Source organism: Triturus cristatus, chromosome 6 (genome assembly GCF_964204655.1).
Source record: "Triturus cristatus chromosome 6, aTriCri1.1, whole genome shotgun sequence".
NCBI classification, from domain to species: Eukaryota; Metazoa; Chordata; class Amphibia; order Caudata; family Salamandridae; genus Triturus; species Triturus cristatus.
This window is the reverse complement of record NC_140589.1, coordinates 1784040988-1784059767: the sequence shown is the minus strand read 5'-3', so window position 1 is coordinate 1784059767 and position 18780 is coordinate 1784040988. Positions and strand designations below refer to the sequence as shown.

At 45.5% G+C, this 18780-nt stretch overlaps 1 protein-coding gene and 1 non-coding gene across 6 annotated transcripts in view; one reads left to right on the top strand and one right to left on the bottom strand.

Moving 5' to 3' along the window:
* Positions 1-18780, bottom strand: part of PTK2B (protein tyrosine kinase 2 beta) — a 509984-nt gene that overhangs the window by 404405 nt on the left and 86799 nt on the right. The gene's annotated exons all lie outside the window — the stretch shown is intronic.
* Positions 206-333, top strand: LOC146822000 (small nucleolar RNA SNORA49). The gene has a single exon (XR_014965192.1). It is a non-coding gene; the product is annotated as a small nucleolar RNA SNORA49 (small nucleolar RNA).

Sequence of the window (18780 nt, the reverse complement as noted above, 5' to 3'; positions counted from 1 at the left end):
ACCTGAATCGGGCCCTGAGCCCTAGACTCCGGGAACCCTAGCAAATTTCAACCCTAAACCCTAAACACCACCCCAACCCTACCACCAGCAGCGGGAGAACTGAATAAAATTAAAACAAAAACTGACCTGACCGCCTCTGCTCCTGGTCCGCGTTGGCACCTCTGCCCCCTTCAAACTGGAACACCACGTCAGCACTGGAGTGGCAACCCCTCAGCCAATCCTGGCGCTGCTGCAGCGCCAGGATTGGCTGAGGGCACAGCTTACACTACGCCCGTCGCCTGCCCATTAGGAGACTGAGGGGCTCCTAATGGGCATGCGCAAGGCAGTAAAAACACAAGTACGCATGACTGGGCACGGGCTAAAAATTACTCTCCATGCCCACTCATGCGCACTTGTGCTGCAGTGCTGCCTTTCCCTGGCTTGTCTGACAATGCATGTCAGTCAACATGACGCCGGACCGCCCACGGTCCGATGTCATGCTGACTGACATGCATTGTCAGTTCTCCCCACCCTCGGCGTCTCTGAACTTAAGTAAACTAAGTTCAGAGACACCGAGGAAGGAGCTGCGGGCGCAGGCGGGTGCGGGGGGGCAACGCCCCAACGCCCCAATGGACGCACCGCGACTGTTTACCACCCCGCCATACAGGCCAGAGCCGGCAGAGCTCGTCCTTTACAAATGGGTGGCAGTCCCTGGTTTCTGAAGCATTGATGAACCAACCTCTCTCTGCTATGGCAGGGAGACTGTAGTAAAGCATCTGCTAGGTGAAGAATCTTGTTGAGTCTGTGTAAACCCCTCACTGCTCCCTGAGTTTACGGTCAGCATGAAGTAATCCATGTGGATTTATCCCCAAATTCAGGAGGTAGTTTCAGAACTCTGGATGCTTCCCTTTCGAACAGCAGCCCATTGTCTGATTGCACCTTCCCATAGAGACTATATTTGTAGGCACTTTACAAAACTCCTGATTTAGCTTCTCTGTTGTGAACAAAAGAATTGCAGTAGTCCAGGTGTAGATTAAGTAAAATGTTTTATTAGTAGTTTCCATGAAGAGCCCCACCAGGTGCAGCCTTCCTGCTGCTCAGCCCAGGATCCAACTGACTCTCAAACATACAACATTCCACAGCATCAGCACACACCATCACTCCACACCCCAGTCACACTGGCTGAGCAGCAGGTATAACTCATCTCCTTTCTTTACAGGAGCAAGAATAATATTTTTACTACCCCATGCATAGAATAGCACTCGTTACCATTACATCGCATGCGTTTTAAAAGCGCATCCGATATAATTGTTTGCGTTGTCATGGTAGTCGTTGTTACATTGCATGCGTTCTTACACATGCGATGTAACAACTTGCATGGTAACAGCCCCACATCAGGGCAGTCCCCATCCCAGAAATGAATGCAATACGGGGCCATGAGGGGTTAGGGGTGATGGGTGACTTGATTTTAGTCTTTTTGGCAAACTGTACTTCCTCAGGAGACAGTGGCGACAAGGGCAACAGGCTGCCTCCGACTCACTGCAAGGATTGTTAGCTGCACCTTACCCACCCATTTGAGGAAAGGACTTTGTGCTTGTGGTGGCCGATGGTGAGCATTGGAGTGAGCATGGGAACAGCTGGTGCACTTTCTAACTGCATTTAAAAAACATATATATATATATATAGCACAAACTTGACCCGAAGAAATTGGAGCGCTTTACATGAGCATCAGGTACATTACACAAGGACACATTCATTCAGCCCTGCGTCAAGCGTTAGACTAACGAATTTCAGTGTGGTGGTCCGTATCACCTCACTGAAATGCAAAATCACGCATAATAGCTCCCCCTCAGCTGTCAAGCTGGAGCGCTGCTAATCATGCACCATAGTGACTGAAACTAATACTGGAGTAGCGTGTTGCTCCCAGTGGCGGCTGGTGACATTTGAAAGTGGTGAGGCGTAAAATTATTGGCATACTGCACTGCGGCGAGGTTTGTATTCAGACAGATTAAAAACCATTCGTTATCATACCTAAGTAGCTTTTGATATACTTTTGTATGGCACAGGCCGGGCCTCATGGGCATCGGAAAGCTGCTCGGTGATAGTCAAACAATACAGGTAGTGGTTGTATTTGTGATCCCTGTTCTCGGCTAAATATACCCCTTCAAATCCCCTGAATACCACAGAGTTCTCTGTGCAATTCAAGGACCCTCACTTACCCCTAATTGTCAAGCAGTCCTCAATCCTTTCTGCATGCTCTCGCACCTGGTCAGCTACATCTTTCATGGTCACAGACTATGATCCTCTGCTCTTTCTTTCAGGGACCTTTCTCCCGGGTCCTAGTGTGTCACTGACCCTTTATCTGTCTCCTGATTGTGATTCATTGCTTTTGTGTTTTTGTTTCTGACATTGTATGCGTGAATCTGTAAAGATGTTTTGCACTGCACCTTCTTCCTTTGTGTGACAACTGCATCTGTACTGCACTCTTACACCCCCAAGGCCTATAAAAAAAACATGTAGATAAAAAATGTAAAAACAAATCTAGGCTTCGACGAGCACAGTGCCGCAAGGGAGCAAGACTAAGGTAATGAGCAGAGTAGATTTGAGCCGGACGTCACCGAAAAGCAATGTACCTTCTCTTGCGGCGCAGGGTAAAAGGTAGCTAGTACAATTATGACAGCAGCAACTTTGTAGTTTATCAGTAGGAGAAGGGCTAACAAATTTAAACTGACAGCACGCTGGAATCTTTGATAACAGAGTCATAACTCTAAATGAAAATATGTGGCATGGATGGAAATGAGGTGAGACCTCGCTGTGCAGTGCGTCCCTTCTGAAGAGTTCAGGCTGTGTGCTGTGTCCCTCTTAAGGAGACAAGGCTGTGTGCTGTGTCTCCTTAAGACCTCTTTGGGGGGGTCACAGCCTCGGCCTGTCGGAGAAGCGCACAACTCAGAGCGCTCTGTTTTTTCCGAGGGTATATAGCACTCGCCCGCACTGCCATGAGAGGCCACACTGACATCTCACTGAAAGGGCACAGCAAATAGTCCTGGCCATCGGCACGCAGCAGCAGTGATACCAGGCTCCAACCCTTCACTAGCGGGAGTCCTTGTTCGTCTTTCACTTCCTGCAACAATTTTTTTCTAAGAAGTCCTCTTGCTGTTGACATGACAGTCGCGGCCAGCATGATTCAGGGGGGGGGGGGAACGTGGGGAGGGCGGGTGTTAATTTAATGAATAAAAAAAAAAAAACTTTCCAGGCATCTCCTCCAGTCCCGGGTCGCATCACGTCTCCTCTCCATACAAGACGTGCAACGTGGAACTAACTTCTCCCCGCTCTTTTCTTTTGCTCTCTTGGAAGTACTTTGACTGCCAAATCAGAAGACTGGATGCAACTGGGGGTCACTGACCCTTGTTTACTCAGCTGTATCCTGGCATTTGACAGGGCATGGGGCGACTGTGTGAAATACATGTCACCGCCCGAGCAGTGACGCCTGCACTACACTAGGCATGCGCAGCATACCTAATGGTTTGTGAATGCGAGTAAGGAGCTGAAATGAAGAGTGCTCCTCTCTCACATGCGCAGTCCATCTTCTGGACTCCTGCCCTCGCCTGCGTGCGCTGTGTGTTGACATGCGCACTTTCACCCGAGTGAAGCACAAGCCGGAAATGTAAACAGACGAATTGTGAAAGCTGTCAATTCGTCTGCTTACATTCCTGTTGCCCGAACCGCAGTTAGCAGTTTCTTTTTTTGTGTTAATGATGCGTAGTGGGGCGCAGCTCCGGCACCCCTATGGACAAGCCGCCGCTGGCTTGCACTCGGCAGGCTTGGGGCCTGGATCAGCTGCCTGCTCCGCTGTTCTAGCGGCTACAATGTAACAATACTGATTCTTGACACCATGTAGCATTACTGATTGATGACTCAGACTGACGTCAAGAGTCAGAGTGCTCAATGGCTAATACTGAGACATAATCAGCCAGGACATGAGTTGTGTGACACACACTTTAATAGGCAGGATGTCCTGCCACCCACGGTGAGGTGAACAGATGGCTGCAGTTTAGAATAAAGTTTTAGCAGGCTGCAGCAGTGGCAATGATAATGGCAGTGCAGCTCACTGCTCGCACCGCGGTAATCATTTTATCTAAAATGACCCAGCGACCCAACCTCACCGACGGCTAAGCAGACCCCACAGAATGCGGCAGCCGCTGGAGTAGTTCCTCAGCAGCCCAGAGCACACCAGTCTACTGCAGCTGCTGCTGGGCCTCGGAATCTCAATCATGCCCCTGTGTTTTGCCACAGGAGTCGCTGCAGCCACAAGGCAGCCCGTACCAAATTGAAGCTTGCCTCGCAAAGTAAGCGAGTGCTAGGAGTTAGGTATCTCTCACTCTGCTTCATAAAAATTATTTCCTTTTAATAGCAGTAGCGCGCGGTCATGATCTTCAGCTGCCTGCCCTGTATTACAGCTGAAATCTGCAATCACACACACTGCAGTCACAGTATGTCTGGTCACTGTAGTATTCACTGACGAGAGCATTTCTAGTCGACTAAACTAATCATTTTGAGTCGGGGTGAGCCACTGACTGTGGAGTTGGACCAACAAATTACTTTCACTTAAAGTCAGTAGCCTGGCGTAGTTCTGTGACAGCCTACGGGCTGGTGTGATCTAGTGCTGCGGGGCTGGGCAGGTAGCAGCACGCCGACCGTCGCGGGCAGGTCTGCTGCATGGTTTTTATTAGGGTTGAGCAGTAAGTCTTTTTGAAATAATACAGCGCCCTGGCTGGCAGTGACCCATGTGTGTCTCAGGCTCACTCTACTGAGGCTGCTGTCTGCGGCAGCTGTCGAGTCCACGAGTCAGCTGACTGTTGCCTCTTTATTAGTATATTGTTTATTTTATAATGCAAATGACAATATGTTGCATTCAGTAAGTATTATCTTTTGTATTTAACTGCGCATGTCTGCATATGTGCACAGAACTTTAATAAAATAGTGCCTCTGAAAGGCTTGTATAATGTTTAATATCATGGTTACACATTTGTTCAACAGTACGATCAGGTTACAAGGGTACTAGGTAAGTGCCCGTCTATTTCTGGTGCTTTGCAGCAGTTTTAAGATCGATCTTCTTAGAGTTTCTCGTTGCTCAAATGGGTGTAATGTCTGATATGTATACGTTTCCCTCGTCTTCATTGCTTGATTTGCTCGCGAGAAAGTGTCACTCATAGTCATTGAATGCCACTCATAATTACACTGAGAGCATGAAAATGTCAAACATAAGCAACCTGAAACCTTGGCAGCTATGTTCATTTTTGGAGGCACGAGGAGATAAAGCGATTTGCCCAGAATCACTGGATGTTGAGCTGATGCTCAGATTCAAACCTGGTTCCCCAGCTCCAAATTCAATAGCTCTAGCCGTAGGCCCTTGTCTCCCACTGCTTGCTGCCTAGCTGCCAGCGGGGAACAACACTGATGCCTTCCACTCGGCGGTCACTCATGACCTAGAAAAAGAATACCTCAAATATCAGAAAAAAATCGAAATTTTTGCCACAAAATATAACTAAGGAAGAGAGAATAACAGTATAAACCCTACAAGATCGGAAGGACCTCATCCTGAAAGAAGCTGACAAAGGTGGCAATCCAGTGGCCCTACACATTGATGACTACATCATTGAAGCCGAGCGCCAACTAGCGGATAAGACATGCTACCAGCCTCTGCCACAGGACCCAACACCAGAAATCCTTCGCAAAATCAAAGACAAAATTGAGAGGTGGTACAGCCAGGAGCTTTTATCTTATGAAGAAAAAACATTCCTCTTCATTGAATATCCCACAATGCCGACGTTTTACTTGCTACCAAAAATACATAAGGGCACATACCCCCCTCCAGGCAGACCGATCAAAGCTGGAATAAACTCACCATGCCCCAGACTGGGAGAATACATTGAAAAAAAACTTCAAGTCATTATGAAAGACATACCATCTTATGTCCAAGATACAAAAGACATTCTCCTTAAACTACAGGATATTATATGGGAACCAGATTTCGTACTAGTGTGCATTGATATCGTGAGCCTATACACTTCAATCAAACACCAGGATTGCATAAAGGCAGCACTAAGATCTCTCTGGACACAACCAGCCAATTTCTTGGAGACTAACAAAATGGTATTAGAGATGCTTGAACTCTGTCTAAATAATAACGTCTTTAGATTCAATGGTCAATTGTACAGGCAAACACGCGGGACCGCCATGGGAGCCAAATTTGCTCCTCCGTACGCCTGCATCTTTATGAGCCAAGTGGAAAGATACTGGCTATGGGATTCAAATTTCTCGGATTTCACCACCCACATTATCATGTGGCGAAGAGACATAGACGATATCCTATGCATCTGGCAAGGAGACAACAATCCTTGCGAGATAGAAACCACTGCCAATTTCTCCAAAACAGAAATCAACATCCTGGATCTGACACTGTATGTCAAAGAAAACATCCTACACAGCAAACTCCATAGGAAAGAAACAACGGCTAACTCCATCCTAAGGGCTGATAGCTGCCACCCCATTTACAACATAAGAAATATCCCAAAAGGAGAGTTTCTACGAACCCGTAGAAATTGCAGCGAAGACCAAGTATTCATGGACAAAGGTAAAGAAATAATATCCAGATTAGAACAACGAGGATATAACCGCAATACTCTGTAAAACACACCAATGACAGTTTCCAAAATTGAATGAAAAAATACACTTTCATAATGGACATCAACACAAACGAAAAATTCTGAAACAACATTGGCACCTACTAAAACACAACCCGAGCCTAAATGAACACCTAAGGACCACCCGGAAATGACTTTCCGAAGAGCACCAAACTTGAAGAAAATGCTGTGCCGTTCCGAATTCACTTACAGACGAAAACAAGTCACCACATTCCTAGATAGACCAGCTGGATTCCACGCTTGCCGCAATTGCAACATATGCAAACTCAGCATCAACAAAACCACCGAAGTACCTATGCCACAAGAAAAAAACTTTACTATCAGAGAGTGGATTGACTGTAACAGCCAATTTGTTATCTATGTCATCATCTGTCCCTACAACTGAGCCTACATTGGGAGTACCATCCGACCCCTATGCACTCGGATCCAAGAACACTACAGGAACATACACAAATATAACACTGGCCCTCCACTGACTGAACACTTCCACAGTGCACATCCGCACAAAAAAGATTTCCTCTTCTTCGACTTAGAACTCATACGACCAGCCAAACGAGGGGGCAATCGTGAACTCAAACTCAGGAGGAGAGAAAGTGAACTCATCCTCCACTTCAACACGGTCAAAATCGGCCTCAATAAAGACGCTGAGATGCTTGTTTGGTTAGGTGAAGAATGACTGTTACAAATATGCCACTGTACCATGTTCCACTTTACTCTCATAGGGACAACTAACACTTTAATTGACGGACTTTCTATAACATTACAGTGACATTGACTAACATGAGACTATGTGATTGCTTTTATGCTTACTGCCCTTTTTCCTTCCCTAAGCTCTAGTCCAACTTAGTATATATAATCCTTTGTTATCCCTCAGTCACTTCTATATATGCTTTCTCACTTCCCTCTTATAGGGTTTTCATACCGAGAATCTATAATGTCAGTCTTTCATATAATCTTCTCTTTACCTTATGCCCAAACGTACCCTATCTATTTCATTGCCGCCGATATGTTATAGCCACCACTTCCCTTGCAATACACTTGCCTCTCGGGAACCACACTCCAAGATGGCACCCGCCATCAAAACTTGACCCGGTTCCTCTAAGAGCCAATAACCACCGCCTTCCAAATCCTCCCCCCTTTGACCCGGAACTCATCGGGAGAAGACACATTACTTGTGTCCCTTCTCCCACAGTCAACTGCTCATGCCGACCGCAAGGACAGACTGCACATAGGCGATGCGCCTCCAACTTTATGATAATAGGTAAGCAAGCACTCTGGCCCCTGTGAGGCAGTCCGCTCCTCCCTACGTGGCACCCGATTGCGATTTCAGTCCCTAACCCGTCAGGTCTGTTTTTGATGTTTCCTACAGATTTAAAGGACGAATTTTTGCAACTGTTAATACGGGACATACAGGATCCCATGAGATTTCCCTACGGTAACCATGCTGAACCTGACACGCTACCTCGATCACACCGCCGCTTTTCCTGCACTTATGCCATAACTTTCCTTTCTCACCCGCGCTCTCACTCACGCTCCCTGCACTTATTTATTACTTTCTTTACTTCCACTAGCTCCCCATTTTCTTAGCACTTGAGCATAGCCATTTCCCAGCTTCCCCATAGCACAAGAGTCCTAGTAGATACCCCAGTAGTATTCGTAATGGCTACCGCCTGGGTCCTTCCCTTTTCCGATCACCCTCCCATGATCAAGGATCTATACCTAACTCCCACCCTTTCTTCGCAATCCCCGCCATCCATTCTGACCCGGGACCTTGACATACCTGACAATTACGGTAATATATATCGCGAATATTTTGCTTCACCTCGATCTGTATTCACCGTTGTAATGCATATTTTAACTAAAACATGCGTGATGCAACACTATATGGTCCTTATTGTATATCTAATTATCAATATGCTCACTGCAGCATCCTCATGACTCTAATTGATCTGCATATCTGTTTCCTCTGTCTCTCCTCTCTCCCTCCATGTGTCCTTGACTATACTTGATTATTACACTACACGCATTTATATCGAAGTGTTCTCTTTTTCTACTATGGCTTTATTCTTTAGTCTCTCACATTTACCTCTTACCTTTTACTTCTCCCCTCCACTCTTCGTATGTACCTATACATTGTCCAATTTCTAAACCTTGTTTCATATCTCTAAATACCTATCATATAAACTTTTTCTTGTTATCTGTACGACCTTCGGTTTTTGCTGATAACGTCTAAACCCTTCACCTACTAAATGTTACGTCTGATGAATTATATTGACATCGTATATGCATGATGATATACCTTATGTTATGTTTCTGTCCCAAACACTGTAATATACTGCACATACGATCTTACAAACGTACCAATGATTTTCTTACCACTAATTCTTGCACATTCTGTTCATACTGCATGCTTATGTCACATATACACTACAGCCCTGAGGAAGACCCAGGCCGGATGGCCATGTAATGGGGCGAAACACGTGTTGGCTGTATCTTGATGTTGCTCACCCCAGAGAAAGTCTCAGTATCCAAGCAACTGTATAAAACAAGTTTGCATAAAACTAAAATTGTTTTCCTGGAATTTTTTCCGCAAATAATCACAAATAACCAAGATTTGTCCTAACACCCCTTTGAAACTGCCTTTCTGCCCAGCCTGAGTGGGCTCTGTGGCCGCCACTCGCAACTAATCATTCAGGCACGAGAGACAGGGATTCATTTACATTTTGAAGTCACATATTGTGTTCCTGATTCATTAGCAATGCCTCAGTTGCTTACTAACTTGACCTGCATAGCTCACACTTTCGGCGTTCAACTCACTGGGCCATCCTGCGTTAGGCAAAGGAATTCTAGTGCTTAAAGTTTCTAGAGACATGAGGCGCTGCACTAAAGAAAGCTCACAGTACTCTTGCTCACATCTAGTAAGAATACATTTCCTATCGAGCCCCAGAGGGCAAGACAAAAGGATCATTGCTGGGAGGCGCGTCAAATCTAGCGTCTAGAACTGAGTCAAAGCTCTACACGGGAAGTTCAAATACACGGAAACATGTGCAGCGAGAGTATCTATTTGGAATGCCATAATGAAATGTTACAATTATACCTAATTAAAAAATAAAACACATGGGGAGCCATACTACACACTGTCACGTATCGCCAATGAGGTGTGTCCATAGTGTACCACGTTGTAAAGTCTGATGAACTCATGTATCTATTGTGTGATGTCATTTGGGTTGTCAATGAAGAATAAGGATTTATTGTATGTCAATATTATATGGCTGGGGATCTGGATTTATATCGTATGAGTTATTTTAAACGGTACTCACGACACTGGAAAGGAGGCTCGCATTTGCTAGGCTATTGAAGTGCTTAGAAGCACCTCCATAACTCGGAAATGAAAAATAGCTGAAATATAATAATCTTTCTTTGGGACGAAATGTCCCACGGCAGATTTTTTTTCCCCCTTGCCAGCTTACCTTACTGCCTGCCTCGAAAGTGTATATTTTAATATCCGAAGCCAGGGTGCTGCACCCCAACAACAGCAGCAACAGTACAGGCTCGGGGTTCGCTCTAAACATGAAAAAAAACATGAGACATGCTCGGCCGCTGGCCTGGAGAGGGCGGAAAACAATGTTCACGCACTGACCTTCTTTTGTTTGGAAAACATCTTTCTATGAATCTCTTGGGAAACGTGTGTGTCAACACGGGCTCGTGTGGGCTTAGTGCATAATGCAAGGGGATCAAGCAAGCATAGGGCTTGCAAACCCGCCCCAGAAGTAAGTGCATGCTTCCTGCAGAATGTAGGCGTTCTTGTCACGTGACCGCCGTGCAGCTCGGACTGAGGCTTTTGCCGGGATGATTCACGCTGCTTCCGCCCAGTGTGACATCTGGAAGTAGTTCTTGTAAGCATTATAGTCCGCACAGCCCTGTCACACGCAGACACACCCGCAAGGCGTGACCCCAATTTAGCAGCTGCTCACAGTCAAATATACTTACCACATAAGGACAGTGTCACAATAAATTCTTGCTTTTGGAACATACCATTGTTAAATGGTTTCTGCAAAAAGCCTGAAACGGGCTTCAGAGAGCAGATGAAGCTGTTAACTCTGGAAAGTATATAGAAGAGCGCACATCTGGCCCCCACCCGCAGCAGCCGGCTCCAGATGTGTGTAACCGAAAGAAGATGCGTCAATCAATAGCTGTGGACGCCCAGCACGTGGCCCTGCAGACACCATCAACAAGTTGGGCCAGGGTACAGTTAACTTCACAAATGCAGGGCGCCAAAACTTTGAATTAACCTATTTTCAAACACGTTACTATTATGAATGATCTGTTTAGAAAAGCCGTCATGAGCTGTTCGTTCAACCTGAGTGAGGCGTTGCCAAGTTTCCAGCGCGCTGTCAATCACCGTCCCAGGTTTCATGGGAGACCCAATCACAGCCAGCCTAGAGAAGGAGGCCGGCCCAGGCCTGGGCTGTATTAGCTGAAGTGGGGGAGCTTATCATTGCCTCATAGGCATCATTACCATAAAACCTCAACACAGGGCAGGTCACAGCGATGCTAAAGAAACAATCTGCAGACCCAGCCCACTCATACAACGTCCAACCAATCACCACCCTCCTTTTACTGGAAAGGGCAGAGGAGAGTAATGTCAGTCTTCATCCTCTGTCATCACAGTCCTCACTGGAGGAGGTTAAGAGGACTAGGCCCATTCCAAAACAGGATTTACCCTTCCAAACCAAAGTAATAAAATATTACATTTTTATATACATAGGTTTTCTTCTAGATTTAACTTCTGCAGAAATCCTTCCCTTCACATCACCACAGAGGAGGACCAAGGTGAATGCTCTTCCTGCCAAACATCCCTTTGGGCAACCGCTGTGGGGCAGAACGGGAGGAAACCGAGGACTGCGAGTCAAAGTAGAGAAAATGCCAGCTTTTTGGGGTATGTCTTCCTTGACTGTTTCCCAGTTACAGTTCTTACTACATGTGGTTGGATACATATCCAATGTCACAGACACCCCAACACCCAGTGACATCATTGAAAACCAAAAGACTCTAGCATGACACGTCACCAGGACATGCAAACACGCTCTGCCAGATCAAGCACAGGTCACCAGTCCTTGTGGTCCATCGCCATGGGGACGGGGAGGAATGGAATCCGGTGCTATGCCGAGTAAGACTTGGACCGTGAGTAATGAGGATCACCATTAACTAATCTGGCGATTACTGTGCTGCTCAAAAAACACATCCCTGACCGCTTTCTAGGAACACAGCAGTCAAACGTTTTTTTGATCAGGATGCAGAACCAAAAACACAACACAACCGTTCAGGTTCTACCTAATATATGGCCAACTGCTGAAAAAAGAGCAGCGCAATTGCTTATCCTTCTTGACCTCTCAGTGGCGTTTGACACAGCGGACCCAAAGACACTGCACAATACAATGGAAAATCACATAGAGAATGATGGAAATATCCCACAGTGGTTTGCCTTGATCGAGCAGAATCAAATGCAAGTACTTAAAAGTGAAGACATTGATTATCTAAGTCCTCTTTGGTTTTATGATGCTGAAAATTCACCCAGATGGTTCAACACGTAAACAGAATCTTTGTGAGACCTAGTTGCAGAGGAAGGGCACCGGAGCATCAATTTGCAGATGGCACCCAACTGAACAATGAAACAAGAGAGTGCACAAAGCATCCGCTGCCTGGAGCATGTTCAGGGCTTGATTTTGGACTATCTGAAACTGCAGTCATCTAAAACAGAATTCATAGTTCTCTTGCCAAACCCCTCTTGCTCTCCAACGCAGCAATGGATGAAAGCCTCACGGTAGTGGAGATGTGCTGGGTCGATCGATTGAGATCTTATGCCTCCATTTTGTTCCTTCTATTCAGTGCTGCTTTACTTCTGACCAATGGCCTCACATTTCAAGGCCACCTGTGGCTCTCAACAAAGACTTAATTTCACTCCCACAAGAATGTAAGACTCTGCTGGATTAAGGGCCACCCAAAGCATGTCTGTACTCACAGTGGAGGGTAACACTCTCCGATCAACAGGATATGGAGAGACTGAGGGTAAGTGTCAGTTGATTGGCAGACCGGGTCACAGATCTTTTCTAGTACCCCAAAGAGAGGAGTACTACAGTCTCCGTCACTGTTAAATGAACGCATGCCATGTGACGTACTGCATCCAGCACAAAAATAACCAATAATGTAGCTAGGGCAGATCTTTTTCCTCAATCTAGATCAGCCAGAAAACCCCTGCTCTGGAAGTCAAATTTGCGTTGGGTCCAGTCAACATGCTGATGGCGGTCAATGGTCTCCCCATTTATACTGAGCTATGAGCGGTCAGGAAACTGGTACTCCCATTTGGGGAGTCGGGCATGTCTGTCTTGAAAAACATAATTCTTTAACCAGTTGCTGAGTGCTGACCACTCCCTTCCACCAATTACAGAAAAGCCCACAAAAATGTGCCCTGCACTTGCTTGGTGGGAATTACAATTTTCAAAGTGATAATTATTTTTATTGTGTCCCATTCCCTTCCCTCCCCTCCACCCCCCTCCACCAGTTCCTAGTTAAGGGCTGACCCTCCAGAGTCATATACTTCTCTGCCCTTTGGACACAGAAAGAGCTCTATAGTCCAATCCAGGGACATCACCTTACAAGGACCAGAACTCCCTGTACTGCAGCACCCAACAAGAACGGAGACCAAGTCTAGGACACTCTACCCATCCTACCGTTTAGAAAACGCTGATGGACCGACAGCCAAGGAAAGAAGCAACCCTCACTAGCAGGTCAAAGACAGGTATACAGACCACACTGAGGACACTTCAGCAAAGCGAGCCATCCAGGAGTCGAGGGAGCCTGGCAGCCTAGGTGGGCTGGACCAAACAGAAGGACATCTGAACATCAAGTGGGTAGTGAAGATACAGGAAATATTCAAGGACTGCACCTTCGCTGATACCACATTGCGCCTCTCGACCTGCCCTCCATCACCTTATTAAACAGTGACCGGTTGGCGGAGGCTGCCCCCTCTGACCTCAGAACCATCTGGCCATATTTGCATAGCACACAGTTCCAGAGAGGATATCTTTTGCAGGTACTGACCCGAAGTCGCAGTTACAAATGGGGACAACTGGTTTTGTACGTGTCCCGGGTCCTGTTACTACATCGCCCCCATATCTGCCTGGGGGCATTATGTGGCTGCTAAGGGCATTCCCTGCATCAGTAGCCCCCACTCTCTGTTAACAGCACCTTTGGAGATCAGTTGGAGACTCTCGATCTGAGTTCAGGGTTACGGGGTTAGTTCAGTGACTCTTTACTGCCTACTAGAACTTCAGCTTCAGGAACAGCTCTTCGACCATCAAGGTTAGGGGGTTGAGAATACCATATTTGTTCTTCATGGTGGGCGTTTGTGCTTTGTGAGAGGTTGGCGTACTGCCCCTCAAGACTAGTTGGTTTGTCTCACTTGTAACCAGGGTTTGCTGAGAACGCCAGGAAAAAGGCCCCTGTCGTAAAATACTTGGTACACTGTAACATTCTGCCAGTCTCCAGTGGCTACAGAGTAACAGAGCCAGCAGGAAAGATCTGAGACCCAAAGCAGTCTGTAGATGAGAGGACCTCGATTCTCAGCCCATCAGATAACAATCCTCCTGTAGATGTGTGTGTGGTTCTGAGCGGCAGTGCCCAGCTGCCTGGGGTGTTATCTCTGCACCACAAAAGGCCAAGCCCTTCCGGCTTCGGTGTGTTTTCTCTCCTACGTTTTGCAGTTGCTAATGAAGAGCTAGGCTCGGACTATCCACTGACCTTCACTTCGTTTCATCCAGCATCCGAGTTCCAACCCCCACCACCGCCTCCAGAAAGCAACGCCTGCTCTTCCACACTGTCTGCGAGACACTCGCTGTGAACAACAGATACTCAACAAAATCACCTGCCAGTAACCTCTGAATGGCCCAAGACCGAGGGAAAACTAGTATTAATAGGAACATCTCTGGCTCATACTGAACTGCACGCTTTAGTGAGGGATACAAACACAAATAAACATACAAATCAAAGAAACACTAGAAAATAAACTCCATTCCAGGTCAGAAGCAATAAAATAAGATTTAATGTCAGACATAATTAGCAGTAAAACAGCTAATAACAAAGTCTGCAGTACAGAGACACCTTTCCGATAGTTGTCAGTAGAACAGGCTAGCGCCACTGAATGCTGAGCATCACCTGGCACCTGGGCTGAAGTCAGTAACCAAGAGATATGATAACTCCGTCATCCTCATCTCCCCCGCTGGCCTCCAAGGGGACATGATGCACCTGCCACGCCCTACTCCTTAATTCCCCAGAGAACCTACCAACAAGCTCACCGCAGGCTGACTGGGTGTCTGGACTACAGATAAGCTTTGACTTCAAATCTCAACCTACAAAAAAATGTATTAAGATTATCCTATTAGGCTAAGCGAGTCCGGGCCACCATCACCTCAACACACGTGTACCTCCACACTCTTATTTCAAACAACATCCATCAACTCACAAAGAGCCTTCTGGTTTAGTTGAACTTACTCCAAAGGAAGACACTGTAGAAACCACTGCGGCCTCAAGTTCTGTCCTTTAACACTACTCTCACACATACAACGGAAAACAACCTACACAGTAGCAACTATGCATCGCAAATAGGGCACTTTATCATTTTTGATAGGGTACCATCAGGGGTGTAGCTTCAGGGGGCTGTTTGGGGTGTTACACCCCCCCTAATACATTTATTTTCTGATCAACAGTTGGGTACAGGTGCTTTCAGGGTATGGCGATGTGTCTGTTGGATTTCACAAGAAAGTTTTACATACACACAGATAACAAAAGCACACTCACTCTCTCCCTCTCTCTTTTGAAAGTCCTCAAAAATGTTGGTTAGTTTACAAAATATTGTGTTTTCTCTTAGTACTCCTACCAATCCGCATTCCTCTCCCTTTCACCTGCCCTTCAGACCCCTCTCATGTACACTGCTATTCGCATAATTTATTTGTATATTATATGCCAGCCTGTTTGTTGGAAAAACTGAAGCTACCCCCCAACCCTACCCAATCTTACTGACCAAACTACACCCCTGGGTACCATCTCCTAGTAAATTCAGCCTGGTGAGAAGGAATAATAGCAGATTTTGAAATAACTTGATAGCTCTCCATGACCGAGATACAATCATGTATAGAAGAACAATGATACGGAGGAATTAATATAGTATTTTTATTTCAGTGTAGGGAACATTCAATTACCCTCACTTTAGTTTTTAATTCTTGTGAAAATATTACCTGAATTAATGTACGGTACACATACACAATGGGACTGATCTTCAAACCATACAAATGTACATAAAGAAATATATATACAACACAAAAACAAATACAAACAACTTTATGTTGCCAATACCCTGGAATATTTTTCTGTAGCTTGTGTCTGCCCCCTTATTTTGGGCGGTCCACTCATAAATAGTCATAAAATGTGTGCACAGTGGCCAAAAGTACCCTTGCTGTAGCTCTCTTGTGTCACAAACAATATTTTATATATCACTCAATAAATTTAGTGTGGACTCCTGCAAAGTGAATGTCGTCGACGCGGACGCGTTTCAGCCTTTGTGAACTTTTCGGCCTCCTCAGGACGAAGGCAAAGAAACAGTACTAAATCAAGCCAAATAAATATATGCATTATTTCCACTCATATACATATCTCACCTCTTATTTGTACAGAGCATGCTGGAGAGACACCCAATATCCCGCACCATAGTGCAACCATAAAACAAGCGTGTGAATGAGGGACAGGATGGTGATGGTGATCAAAACAGAAACCCACTGGCCTTGGAGTGTATGACTCTAAACTGCTCAGAACAAGGACCACCTGCCTACTAAATAATGCAGCTCATGCAAGTGTTGCATACAGAACATGGTATAGTGGCACGCATATGGCCAAACTCCAAAAAGACAAAAAAGGCAACAAAATTCCTAAAAACTCACGTCATCAAATCCTCTAGAGGTCATATATATAGTAATGATGACCTCCAGTTGTGCCTGGGAAGCGCCTAACTGGCGGCTGTTTCCAAAGTAACGTCCCCTACAAAAACAAGACAAACGCATGTATGCCAGGCTGTATAGATACCGTCTCTACAGTTACATTAATGATCTGCTTTTCAGACACTAAATAAATGTGGCACTTACTTCTCTCAGTCAAAAGGTCAATGCTACTGTTCATTATGTATATACTCTCTCCCTGAGTTAGCGTTAGGATTGTTCCTTCCCCGTGTTAGCATTGTAGGTTTGATTCTTTTACTGGTTTTTATAGTAAGTTTAGTTTCTCCGTTGGCAGGCAGTGTTAAACACCAGCTGCACTGATTCACAGCGGTAGATTGACCTTTCGACGGAGAGAAGTAAGGGCCAAATTTAATAAGTGTCTGAAAAGCAGATCATTAATGTAACTGGGGAGACGGTATCTATACAGCCCGGCATACATGCGTTTGTCTTGTTTTTGTAGGGGATATTACTTTGGAAACAGGCACCAGTTAGGCACTTCCCAGGCGCAACTCGGGTGATCATCACTATATATATGACCTCTAGAGGATTTGATGACGTGAGTTTTTAGGAATTTTGTTGCCTTTTTGGAGTTTGGCCATATGCGTTGCACTACACGTACCATATTCTGCATGCAACACTGGCATGAGCTGTATTATTTAGTAGGCAGTTGGTCCTTGTTCTGAGCAGTTTAGAGTAATACAGAGTAATACACTCCAAGGCCAGTGGGTTTCTGTTTTGATCACCATCACCATCCTGTCCCTCATTCACACGCTGGTTGCACTATGGTGCGGGATATTGGGTGTCTCTCCAGCATGCTCTGTACAAATATGTATATGAGTGGAAATAATGCATATATTTATTTGGCTTGATTTAGTACTGTTTCTTTGCCTTCGTCCTGAGGAGGCCGAAAAGTTCACAAAGGCTGAAACGCGTCCGAGTCGACGTCATTCACTTTGGAGGAGTCCACACTAAATGTATTGAGTGATATATAAAATATTGTTTGTGACACAAGAGAGCTACAGAAAGGATACTTTTGGCCTCTGTGCACACATTTTTTGACTACCTCTGAGTGGGCCGTCCAAAATAAGTGGGCAGACACCAGCTACAGAAAAATATTCCAGGGTATTGGCAACATAAAGTTGTTTGTATTTGTTTTAGTGTTGTATATATATTTCTAAATGTACATTTGTATGGTTTTGTTTGAAGATCGGTCCCATTGTGTATGTGTACCTTAAATTAATTCAGGTAATATTTGCGCAAGAATTAAAAACTAAAGTGAGGGTAATTGAATGTTCCCGACACTGAAATAAAAATAATATATTAATTCCTCCGTATCATTGTTCTTCTATACATGATTGTATTTCATACCCAGATATAGGAGGGTGAGTTGGGTATACCCCTTAGGTATATATATAAGCTCTCCATGACCGAGGCAACAGTGCAAAGACTACACAGCAGCCTCACAATCGGAAATAGAAGTAGCTTTTACCAGGGCACACAAGGAAAGGTTTCAGTCCACAAGTGTACCAAGGATTTCTTCTCTAATACCCATTACACACTGCACATTTTGCACCCATCAATGTCAAGTGGGCAGTCCCCTATTTACTTGGGGGCATGGTGCATGCAAATGATGGAACACCTTTGCCCTTGTAAAAGTGAAATATTGTCAACGTGATGCACTCACCTGTAGGGCAAGAGTCCCTTAAGGCTGGGTAGAGGACACAGATCTATCCAGTTTTAAAAATCTTTTTTGGTCAGCGAGATCACTGGGATTAATTCTCAACAAGTACCTCAACATGCAGAAGCACATCAATGCCGCTACCAGACAGCCGACTCACCAAATGAACATTCTAAGAAAACGAAAACCTGTCCTCCCCTCCAATGATTTCGAGCATGCAGTGTAAGCCCTAGTGAGTCCCAGTTTGGACTATGGAAGTACAACCCTCTCTGGATTGCCCAGATCCAAACAGGCTCTGTTAAGGGCCTCGCTCAATGCTGCTGTAAGGCTCATTATCGGCTTAAAATGAATCAACCACATCACCCTTGGTCTG